Consider the following 8,113-nt stretch of genomic DNA (forward strand, 5'->3'; position numbering starts at 1 on the left):
TGATGTACAAAGTGTGAAGAATAAAGAAGTGATTCTAGTATTTCAAGACTATATTGCTTGAGGACAAGCAACGCTCAAGTGTGGGAATATTTGATAATGCTAAAAACGAACATATATTTCATAGCATTATCCCTCAAGAAAGACAAGCTTTTAGTTGCAATTGTTCTATTTACAAGTGATATTCGTTTAAATAATAAAAGGTGAAGACAAAAGACAGATTCGACGAATTGAAGACGAAAACGACCAAAAAGCTCAAAAGTACAAAATACAATCAAAGAGGTTCCAATTATTGATAAGAAACGTCTCAAAATTACAAGAGTACAAGTTACAAAATGCAAAGTACAAGATATTAAATTGTACGCAAGGACGTTCGAAAATCCGGAACCGGGACCAGAGTCAACTCTCAACACTCGACGCAACGGACTAAAAATTACAAGTTAACTATGCGCATGAATATAATATAATATATAATTAATTCTTAAAATTAATATATATATTATATTATATTTAAAAACCGTCGGCAAGAAAGGATCCAAAATGGAGTGAGCTGTAAAATCAAACTCCGCGACTCGCGGAGTTTGAAGGGGAAAAATGCCGCGAGTCGCGGAGCCCCAAATTCTGAAACTGCCTATAAAGCTCGCGCATTCTGATCGTAAAAAAATATCCAAAATATCAATCTCTCTATCTATATATATATATATATATATATATATATATATATATATATATATATATATATAATTTATATTTTAATATTAATTTTAATTTTAAATCATAATAATAAGGGTATGTTAGCGAATGTTGTAAGGGTGTAAGTCGAAATTCTGTCCGTGTAACGCTATGCTATTTTTAATCATTGTAAGTTATGTTTATATTATTTTCATTAATGTCTCGTAGCTAAGTTATTAATATGCTTATTTAATCCTAAGTAATCATGATGTTGGGCTAATTACTAAAATTGGGTAATTGGGCTTTGTACCATAATTGGGGTTTGGACAAAAGAACGATACTTGTGGAAATTAGACTATGGGCTATTAATGGGCTTTATATTTGTTTAACTAAATGATAGTTTGTTAATTTTAATATAAAGATTTACAATTGGACGTCCCTATAAATAACCATATACACTCGATCGGACACGATGTGCGGGGTATTTATATGTACGAATAATCGTTCATTTAACCGGACACGGGAATGAATTAATAGTCTATGGAATTATTAAAACAGGGGTAAAATTATGTACAAGGACACTTGGCATAATTGATAACAAAGTATTAAAACCTTGGGTTACACGCAGTCGATAACCTGGTGTAATTATTAAACAAAGTAATAAAACCTTGTTACAGTTTAAGTCCCCAATTAGTTGGAATGTTTGACTTCGGGTATAAGGATAATTTGACGAGGATACTCGCACTTTATATTTATGACTGGTGGACTGTTATGGAAAAAAAACCAGACGGACATATTGAATAATCCAGGACAAAGGACAATTAACCCATGGGCATAAAACTAAAATCAACACGTCAAACATCATGATTACGGAAGTTTGAATAAGCATAATTATTTTATTTCATATTTAATTTCCTTTATTTTATATTTAATTGCACTTCTAATTATCGCATTTTTATTTATTGTTATTGTATTTCATTGCACTTTTAATTATCGTATTTTTTAATTATCGCAAGTTTATTTTATCGCACTTTTATTTATTGCAATTTCATTATCGTTATTTACTTTACGCTTTAAATTAAGTCTTTTATTTATTTAATATTTTACATTAGGTTTTAACTGCGACTAAAGTTTTAAAATCGAAAAACCGGTCATTAAACGGTAAAAAAACCCCCTTTATAATAATAATATTACTTATTTATATATTTGTATTTTTATAAATTAAAACTAATATAGCGTTAAGCTTTGGTTAAAGATTTTTCCCTGTGGAACGAACCGGATTTACTAAAAACTACACTACTGTACGATTAGGTACACTACCTATAAGTGTTGTAGCAAGGTTTAAGTATATCCATTCTATAAATAAATAAATATCTTGTGTAAAAATTGTATCGTATTTAATAGTATTTCCTAGTAAAATTTAATAGTATTTTATACCCCTTAGCTTTAACCATCAAGTATTTTTGGCGCCGCTGCCGGGGATCTCAAAACCTAGCTTAAAAGCCGGAAGCGCAACGCTAATATAAAAAAATTTATTTTTAGTTTACTTTTATAAAAATACGCTTTTGTAAAAATACGTTTTAAATATTCGAAAATATAAAAAGAAAAACAAAAATATAAATATTTTTAAGAGTTTGTTAAATATTTAAGTTTTGTAAAGTTTCTTTATTTTTATTTTATAAAAATATAAGTTTTATTTAAATATTTTGTGTTTAATTAAAACATAAAATCAAAACTGAAATATATATATATATATATATATATATATAAATCTATTTTTAAGATTATTATAAAATTATAAAGTATTTCTATTTTTATTTTAGTTTTTAAAACATAAGTTTTTATTTAATTAATATAAATATTTTATATAATTATTAAAACAGAAAAATAAAAAAATAAAAATAAAAACTACAGAACCTGTCAAACGTACCCACCTAATCTGAAATTTCAAACCCCGCGACTCGCGGAGTTTGTTGCCTGGTTTACCGCGACTCGCGGAGCCACCCTGACACGCCTGCAGAAACCCTTAATTTGCATTTATTACGGAGTTTTAATTATTATTATTAATTAATTAGTATTTAGGGTTAATTAATTTATTATTTAGTTTAAGTTTTAATTAATTTGTAATAATTAATTTTAATTAGTTTTATTTAAATTGTAAAATTAATAGTTTTATAAAATAAATAATATAAAAATAATATTTTTTAAAAAAAATTGTACTTTTTACAACTTTTAGTATATTTTTATATTTTGTCCCTTTTTATTCGTTTTTAGCGTAACTTTTGTATTTTTTGCTCGTATTTAGTTTTAAATATAGTTTTTGCCGTAGCTTATTTTTATTTTTTAGATTTTTAGGCTTTGCCGTAAAATCCCTTAAGTGCTTTTTCTTTAGACTAAGATTTAGGTGCTTTAGAATTTTGCGACGCCTTTTTAAGTTTTAGTACCTTTTTAAGATATTGCCATTTGGGATATAGTTTTTCTTGTAAGCTTTAATATTTTTAGACGCAACTTTTAATTTTTAGTTTTTAATTTCTTTTTAAGTTTCAACGCGCTACTTTCTTATTTTTATTTTTCGACACCTTTTACCTATGTATCAATTATCACTCCAATTAGTAATCTCAATTTGCAATTTTAATTTTAAGTTAGTGATAGTAATAAGGTTGGGTTAGTCGAGTGTTTTAAAGTTTTATAAGTCATTCTTTTTCTTTCATATTATTCGACGCCTTTTATTTTTTAACCCTTTTTTCGACCTTTTTCGACGCGCTCTCTTTCTTTCTTATTTCTCGCCATTCTAGTTTTAGGACATATATTTTTATTCTACTTCTTCTCTATATTTCTTTAAATTACAAAAATTTATTTTAAGTGGTTAAATTGATAGACATCAAAATTTTCTGGTTCGTAGTAATAGTTGGATTTGTACGTGGACCGGGTTATTGGAGCCAAACAGTACTCAATTATATTGAGACCAAACGAATCCTGCCCCTCTGCTGCATCTTTTGGCTATTCGAAACGTGGGCAAAATCAAAAAAGTCTATTAATTGGATAACTTATATAATTTTTCTTTCCTTTTAAAAACTAATAGGATATTCAGTGAATGCACCGAGCAAGACGTTCACCACCTTTTGTACGTTCACCACCTGTAACCAGATCAAGACATCTAGCTAATATTGTCGCCGTTGATTTTACTTTAGAATCGTCATCCAGTCGACCAAGTACTCCAATTCAAATTTCCGATAATCCATTTTTTGAACCCGATCTCACAATTGAGAATCCGGAGAATATTCAGGGACGATTCATAGATCATGAACCATTAATTTTTCCTCCGGAACCACCAATCATTCAAAAAGAGATTGTTGAGGAACGAACCATTAAATCAGAATACTCTAGTGATTCAGATTCAACAAATTCAATTATTGAGAATCTGGAACCTTTAAGTATGGAAGACCGAATGAGAGCTAAACGAACTGGCCAAGGTCACGCAATTACTCATCCTGACATTAATGTGCCAGATTATGAAATCAAAGGACAAATTCTACATATGGTGACTAATCAATGCTAATTTAGTGGTGCGCCGAAGGAAGATCCAAATGAACATCTTCGTACCTTTAATAGAATCTGCACTCTATTTAAAATCCGAGAAGTTGAGGATGAACAGATATATCTCATGTTATTTCCCTGGACTTTAAAGGGAGAAGCCAAAGATTGGTTGGAATCGTTACCTGAAGGGGCGATTGATACATGGGACGTTTTAGTTGAAAAATTTCTTAAACAATTCTTTCCGGCATCTAAAGCCGTAAGACTTCAAGGAGAAATTGTAACGTTTACACAGAAACCAAATGAAACTCTATATGAGGCGTGGACAAGATTTGGAAAGTTATTAAGAGGATGTCCGCAACATGGTTTAGACACCTGTCAAATAGTACAAATATTCTACCAAGGATGCGACATCACTATAAGGAAAGACATCGATATAGCAGCTGGTGGTTCCATTATGAAGAAAACAGAAACTGATGCTTACAAAATTATTGATAACACTGCTTCCCACTCACATGAGTAGCACCAAGAAAAAGATATCGTTAGATCATCTAAAGCAGCTAGAGTCGATTCTAGCCTTGACTTAGATTCCATTTCTGCAAAGATAGATGCTGTCGAGAGACGAATGGAAAAGATGACTAAGGATATTCACTCAATACGAATTAGTTGTGAGCAGTGTGGAGGACCACATTTGACAAAAGATTGTCTTAGTATTGAGCTAACGATGGAACAAAGAGAGAATATTTCATATATAAACCAAAGGCCTGGAAATAATTATCAGAATAATTATCAACCGCCAAGACCGATTTACAATCAAAACCAGAATTATAATCGAAATATTCCATACAACAACCAACAAGGTCCTAGTAATCAACAAGTATCCAACAATACTTACAATCAGCAAAGACCTAATTTTCAAAATAAACCACTACAAACCGATGATAAAAAGCCGAATTTAGAAGATATGATGACGAAGCTAGTTGAAACTCAAACTCAGTTTTTCACATCTCAGAAACAAACCAATGAACAAAATGCTCAAGCATTTAGAAATCAACAAGCTTCTATTCAAAACTTGGAACAAGAAGTAAGTAACCTAGCAAGGTTAATAGGTGAAAGAAAACCGGGAAGTTTACCTAGTGATACAAATGCAAACCCCCGGAATGAAACAGCTAAAGCCATTACCACAAGAAGTGGTACAACACTTAAACCACCTGAAATACCTGTAATTTCTGATGAAGCTATTCCTACTCCACAAGAACCACAACCTGATCAAGATAAGGAAAAAGAACCGGTAGTTGAAAAGGTTAATGAAGATAACACAATTAAGGATAAACCTTATGTTAAACCATATCAACCACCACTTCCTTACCCGAGTAAAATGAAAAAAGAGAAACTTGAAGCCGAGCAATCCAAATTCTTGGATATGTTTAAACAGATAAATGTAAATCTTCCTTTCATTGATGTGATTTCATGAATGCCTAGATATGCTAAATTTCTGAAAGATCTAATCTCAAATAGAAAGAAAATGGAAGTACTCTTGGCTGTTACTATGAATGCTAATTGTTCAGCAGTGCTGTTGAATAAGATAACAGAAAAACTATCTGATCTAGGAAGTTTCACAATTCCATGTTTTCTGGGTAGTCTTAGTTCAATAAAAGCATTGGCAGATTTAGGTGCTAGTATAAATTTAATGCCGTATTCACTATACACTAAACTAGACCTTGGAGAATTAAAACCAACAAGAATAAGCATACAACTAGCCGATCGATCAATAAAATATCCTAGAGGGATAATGGAGAACATGCTAGTTAAAGTTGGTACTTTAGTATTTCCAGTAGATTTTGTTATTCTGGACATGAAAGAAGATTCTCAAGTTCCTCTCATATTGGGAAGACCATTCTTAAACACGGCTAAAGCAATGATAGACGTGTTTGGTAAGAAACTGACCCTAAGTATAGAGGATGAGAGTGTTACCTTTTCAGTTGATAGAGCAATGCAACAACCGCAATCTGCAGATGATACATGTTAGTATATTCAAACTATAGATTCACATGCAGAATTGTTAGAAGAATTTCCAGAATTACAAGGAACAGGAGAATGTTCTTTAGGAGAAGGAACTGAACCAATTGATGAAACTGAAATGTTAGCTACACTAATAGCTAATGGATATGAACCAACAACAGAAGAAATTCAAATGCTAAAAGAAGAAGACAGATATCGATATAAATCATCGATAGAAGAACCTCCGACATTTGAGTTAAAGCCACTTCCAAATCATTTGGAATACGCTTATTTACATGGTGAATTTGAATTACCTGTAATAATATCGTCTTCTCTTACTAAAAATGAGAAATCTCAACTCATTTCTGTGTTGAAAGCTCATTAACCAGCTATTGCATGGAAAATTCATGATATTAAAGGAATAAGTCCTTCGTATTGCACACATAAAATCCTTATGGAAGAAGGTCATAAAACGTATGTTCAACGCCAACGAAGACTAAATCCTAATATGCAAGATGTAGTTAAGAAAGAAATTATTAAACTGCTAGATGCAGGTTTAATTTATCCAATTTTTGATAGTCCATGGGTAAGCCCAATTCAATGCGTGCCTAAGAAGGGTGGCATGACTGTCATTACAAATGAGAAAAATGAGCTTATTCCTACTAGGACTGTAACAGGATGGCGTGTATGTATTGATTATAGAAAATTAAATGACGCCACCAGAAAAGATCACTTTCCCTTACCTTTCATTGAACAAATGTTGGAAAGATTAGCCGGAAATAGTTACTATTGTTTTCTTGATGGATTTTCCGGATATTTTCAAATTCCAATAGCACCCGAGGACCAACAGAAAACCACATTCACGTGCCCTTATGGTACTTTTGCTTACAAACGCATGCCATTTGGACTTTGCAATGCCCCTGCAACCTTTCAAAGGTGCATGATGGCGAATTTTCACGACATGATAGAAGAATGCATAGAAGTTTTCATGGATGACTTTTCAGTCTTCGGTGATACATTTGAATCATGTTTGGTTAATCTTGAACGAATTCTTATTAGATGCGAACAATCAAATCTAGTTCTTAATTGGGAGAAATGCCATTTCATGGTTAAAGAAGGCATCGTTCTTGGACATAAAATTTCAAAGGAAGGAATTGAAGTGGATAGAGCTAAAGTAGATGTAATTGCTAAACTTTCACATCCCACCAATGTTAGAGGAGTTAGGAGTTTTCTAGGGCATGCCGGTTTTTTACCGACGTTTCATTAAAGATTTTTCTAAAATTGCCACTCCTATGAATAAACTCCTAGAAAAGGATGCTCCATTCATCTTTTCAGATGAATACATCAAATCTTTTAATATTCTTAAAGTGAAACTCACTAATGCGCCGATCATGATAACACCAAATTGGAATCTACCGTTTGAACTTATGTGCGATGCAAGTGATTTTGCAATGGGAGCCGTTTTAGGTCAAAGGATTGAAAAATGATTTCAACCTATATATTATGCTAGTAAGACGTTACAAGGAGCACAAACAAATTATACAACTACTGAAAAAGAACTCCTTACTATTGTCTTTGCTTTTGAAAAATTTCGTTCATATCTCGTTCTAGCAAAAACGGTGGTCTATACCGACCATTCTGCTCTTAGATACCTATTTTCGAAACAAGATGCTAAACCATGATTAATCCGATGGATCTTACTCTTACAAGAGTTCGATATTGAAATCCGAGATAAAAGAGGAGCAGAAAATCTCGCCGCTGATCATCTTTCTCGTCTTGAAAATCCTGAATTAGAAGTTCTAAATGAATCGGCCATACAAGACAACTTTCCTGATGAATATCTATTGAAGATAGAATATAATGAAATTCCATGGTTTGCAGACTATGCAAACTATTTAGTATGTGGATT

Source organism: Rutidosis leptorrhynchoides, chromosome 9 (genome assembly GCF_046630445.1).
Source record: "Rutidosis leptorrhynchoides isolate AG116_Rl617_1_P2 chromosome 9, CSIRO_AGI_Rlap_v1, whole genome shotgun sequence".
In the NCBI taxonomy this organism is placed as follows: Eukaryota; Viridiplantae; Streptophyta; class Magnoliopsida; order Asterales; family Asteraceae; genus Rutidosis; species Rutidosis leptorrhynchoides.